The sequence below is a fragment of the Tupaia chinensis genome, unplaced genomic scaffold, assembly GCF_000334495.1.
Source record: "Tupaia chinensis unplaced genomic scaffold, TupChi_1.0 Scaffold000679_1, whole genome shotgun sequence".
Taxonomy (NCBI): Eukaryota; Metazoa; Chordata; class Mammalia; order Scandentia; family Tupaiidae; genus Tupaia; species Tupaia belangeri.
In genome coordinates, this window is record NW_006160203.1 from 20,433 (window position 1) to 25,659 (window position 5,227).

A 5,227-nucleotide genomic window follows, 5' to 3' on the forward strand; every position below is an offset into this window, starting at 1 on the left:
TCCCAACAATGGATCACTATATCTGAAATTGATTCATGAATTTTGTAATACACCCTTTAGTCAAACTGCTTATTATTTGTTTAATATAAAACTGATTATAAAATTATGATTTCTTCAAAATATATTTGGCTGACTCTGCCCATCCTAAGGGAAATCCATAATTTATAGATAATAATTTTGTGTTGAACTAGTATTGACTCACTCTTCTTCCCATGATAGTAAAACATTTTTGACAAAATTTTAAGTTGATTCTAAAATACATATGGATATATGCTCTTGTTTGAACAGTAGCCTTGATAATAAAATAATGTTAGAAGAATAGAGATGGAGGCCAGTAGCAATAGGATGTTATCGCATATCCTATGCTCTAGTTTGTAAAAAATTTGCTATTGGATGAGTAATAAGAAATATAAAGAACAGAAAAATTTCCCCCAGATTGAGCCATCTATATTTTGAATCGATATAAGTTTCGTAATATAAAACATCATGAAGATAGAACTTTAAATCAGTAACAAAGAATGAAATATTTGATACATTTTACAAAGACAGACTGCTATAGACACCTCTCCAATTCCCATTTCTTACATCTTCTGGGCAGTGGCTTCTGTCTTTGTCTTTCTCTTTTCTAATTAAAACTTACAGGAAAAAAATCACCCTAATTTGTCTGTGAAAAAAATAATATGTTTCTCATATTGTCTGACCTACTCCATCTTCAGAGTCTTATTTCTATGTCATCCCATTCTGTTCCTTCAATGGAAACAAATAATAAGGGAAGAAGCAAAGCATGGAATAAAATAGAAGATGCCAAATGTGGTTAGAAATGAGAACAAGGGCTCCAGGATCAATTGCTAAAGACTTGTTGCTGAGTGATATTTTTATTTTATTTATTTGTTTTATTGTTATTATTTATTTTAATACTGTTTATATCTGACTGGGAGTGTGGTACATGTTAGCTTATTGTTTTGTGTCAGGACAGACATCTAAAATTTCAATTACAAAAGAAAACAGGGACCAGCAGATGACATAATTGTTGCTTTGCTGGACTCTCACATAGTCGACTATGGTTTGAGTCCCATACTCGGTGGCTTAAAACTCACCCTAGGCGTCTGTGCATGCATGCCCCAAATCACAAGAAATCACAAGAGGAGCATGGAGGAGAAAGGATTGAAGCATGGCTGTCCCCCCTGGGGGGTGACTTCTTACTTCCTGTCCTTCTCCCTCTCTCTGTCTCTTTGGTAAGTGCATGCACCCTATAGCAAAAATCTCTCTTAAGGAAAGAAAAATAAGGCCAGCCTTGGTGTGGTGGTTAAAACAGCAGGATTCAACATGGCCCACTGCATTAGTGTCTCTGACCAAGTAGTCTGTAAAACAGATCAGAAGTAGGACCAGCAGTTAGCATAATGGCTATGTTGCTGGACTCCCATGTAGTCGACCGCGTTTCAAGTCCCGGACCCGGTGGCTTAAACTCACGCCAAACACACATGTGTGCATGTGTGTCCAAGATCCCAAGAGGAGAATGTAGGAGAAAGGGTTGCGGTGTGGCCATCCCCTCTGGGGCTTGATTTCTTGCTTTCTATTTCTCTGTCTCTCTCTATTTTTCTGGTGAGTGCAGGCACCCAATAAGAAAAAACCTCTCCAAAAAAGGAAAACACAACAGAAGTATGTGTGAGCATGCCCCAAATCACACTAAGAAGGAGAAATGGAGAAGAAATTATTGCAGCATAATGATTCCTCATAGAGTGTGTTTTCTCATTTTCCCTCTTTTTGTCTGTCTCTCTCCAGTGAGTGCACAGGCTCTCGGGTAAAATTGGAAAACAAAACAAACAAACAAACAAAACTACTTTTCTCTCGATGTCATAAACAATTAAAATGGTGGTGATTATAAAAATTTTCATGAATTATTTAAATTCTGCATTTTACTATATTGTGTGAGTAAACACAAAAATAGGAAAGATACCATATTTAAAGACTATATGAATCACCAAGCTTTTGGGTATGAGTGTTCTCTGAAAGGGTCTCATGAACTAAGTCCACAATGTTTCTCAAATGTCAGTCTCAATGTTATGTTCATCAAAAGTAAATAGAACTGTCATATTATCTTTTAAAATGGAAAAAGGAAAATAACTCCTGTAACTTCTAGAAATTTTGCTTTTTTTTAAAAGGCTTTTTCCATACGGTGCATGCCCTTGCCAGAGACAGTGAGAGAGAAAGTGAGAAATCACTCCCCAGAAGGCTGACCATGCTATAGTCCCTTCTCCTCCATTCTCTTCTTGGGGTTTTGGACATGCACATGCACAAACCTGGTACTAGTTGCAAGCTATAAGATCTGGAGCTTAAACCATGGTTAGTCATGTGGGAGTCCAACACCTTAACCTCTCCAACACCTGCTAGCCTTAAAATTTAGCTTTTAACATCAGAGAATATAAAGATCAGTATTTGATACAAAGCAATGTCATTTTATTCATCTGTAAATCTTTTCATCTTGCATATGAGATGCTATTCTTTATTAGCACTAATTGGCACCTTAGTCTTACACAATACATGGTATCCATATGGACTGATGCTGTGTTAGCCTAGAGCTCAGGTTTACATGTAATAACTGCTCAGACGTTTTACTGTAATTCTGCAAAAACACTATATTGGATCCCAGTATCTACAATGTTCTAGCCCTGCACTGAAGAAAAATGAAAGAATCTTAAAATAAAAACCACAAAGTTAAAAAACAAAAACCTCTTAACTGTTCAAGGGTTGAAAAGTTTTGCAAAAACTTGAGCAAGTGAAACCACACAAGATTGTGTCTTAGAAATCATACTGATGGGAAATTTCCAAACCCTGCAGGTGACCCAGAAGCAATTCTACAGGTTCAAGACCTCTTAGGGAAATCTCTTTAAATCAAGAAGAAAATGTTTGCTTCTTTCTTTCCTTTTCCCTGAGATCATACTGAGGACAGTATTCATGAAGCAATGGAGAGCGTTCTCTACCTTGTTTTTTGTTTTTCTGTTTGTTTGTTTGTTTGTTTGTTGAGAGATTTTTGCTATAGGGCGCGTGCGTTCGCCAGACAGACAGAGAGAGAAATAGAGACAGAAAGCGAGAAATCACCTCCCAAGGGGGATGGTCACGCCGCAATCCCTTCTCCTCCATTCTCCTCTTGGGATTTTGGGCATGCACGCACACGCGCCCGGCGTGAGTTTTAAGCCACCGGGTCCAGGATGCGAACCGCAGTCGACTACGTGGGAGTCCAGCGACATGGCCATTACGCTAACTGCTGGTTCCCTCTACCTTGTTTTTGAGAAATGTTCTTCTCTCTCTTAGATGTAGATGTAAGAAATGGAAACAACTTCACATTGTGATGTAGTCACTGTAACGATGTACAGTTATTAAATGTAAACTTTAAAAATGTAAATAATAATATGCTGAAAGTAACTTTGAAAGAATACATACATTGTAATAGTTAAAATATATTTTTAAAACAATAAAAATGCTAATTTAAGAAGGAAGTAAAAGGCATTTAGGCTAATATAAAAAATGTAATGTAGTGTGTAAAAGTGTGTGTGTTATGGTCAGGCTACCAACACACACATTTAATTTAATGTAATGCGTGGCCTAACAATAATAACTGCACACTTGAGCAGCTAGTTATATAACCTTTCTGTCTCAGACTCTTCATCTTTCATGGGGCTTTAATATTACCAAGCTCAGAGGATATAGAAGCAAATGAAAGCAAACATGTGGAGTCATAAAGCAGCATGTGACACTTAATGAGTGCTCGATAAATAGCAACTGTTAGTAACAGAGTGCAAACCACTGGAGCAGAAGGGCTAGGAGCTCCTACTTTCTAATGGAACTTGACCTATGTTCAACTTCAAGTTAAATCCAAATAACACAGAAGTGCAACAAGTTCATACTGTTGCCCTAGTTCCCAACACCGTTTTGCTTGGTTTTCTTTCTTCATATATTCTCACGTAATCATTTATCCTCCAATATTCTCATCATACTGATCATTTCAATTTAAAAGTTAGAATTTCCTGAGGTGTGTAAAGCATACTGATGTAGGAGCATGATACATTCAAGTGCCGTCTTACCATTTACAGAGTTGTTACAAAATATAGCATACTGTTTCCACATCTTAATGAATGACATAGAGGGAGCTAATAAGGATAAGAAAGAATGACTCAAGTCATGCAGTGGAGATTAATGATTTTAACTGTGTCCACTCCAATTTTCCTAAGTGCATTTGATGTCATAATAGCATTAAGGTCCTGCCTCAGAATAGTTCATGACAATTTAAGTGGGTGAAGCTCTGAATTGTTTTTGTGATATTTTTTGTGGCTTTGTATCTCTCTCTCCCTTAAAACGAGCTTAATCACAAATAAAACAGAAAGTTCAGACATCTCTCAGAAATGATACTACTGGAAACAAGAGTTTTTTTTTTTTTTTAAGAATTATAGAATTATTTTATTGAAGTTTATTTTATTTATCAATTTTATTTTGACTAGAGAGGGAGAGAGAGAGAAACAGATAAAGCCGGAAAGCAAGCCAACAGGTTCAGGACCCGAACTGTGGTCTGCCATGTGGGAGTCTAACAATCTTAGCCACCATACCACCCGCCAGCCTCAGAAAACAGAGGTTTTTGTTTGTTTGTTTTCTAAATTCTAAATAGAAATAGTGCATAGATAATAATTGAGCTATTTAGGAACATAGGTAGAGCTGCATTGAGGGTACAGAAAAAGATCTGAAACCTGAAACAAACTTATTCCTCAGGTTGTGACAAAAAGGAATATGCTTCCTCGACACAGAAAGAATATTTTGTTCCTGTTGTTGTTCTTGTGGAATAATAATCCTGGATCATAATATATAGATCTTTAAGGAACTTATCAAATAGAATTTTAGCTTACTCTTTTAATTTGTACTGACAATATTTACTTAGAAAAATGTATGCAAATGTGACTGATATACACATACAGCTTCATATACAATTATGAAACACTGCTTATTGATGACTATTTCACTGATTCTTCTTATAGTTTTGAATGTTGTATATACTTTAAACTTGAAACACAAGTATCGATTATTTTAAAAGCAATTGGTGCAATAACTAGTTTTGTGGCTAATAAGAAAGGGGGGAGTGAGTGGCTATGTGGATGGGGGACATGGGGTGGTCAGCCTCCCAAGATCACTGCCCTAGAGTTGGCCCAGGGCCTACAGTTGATGCAATGAGAGAGCCCTG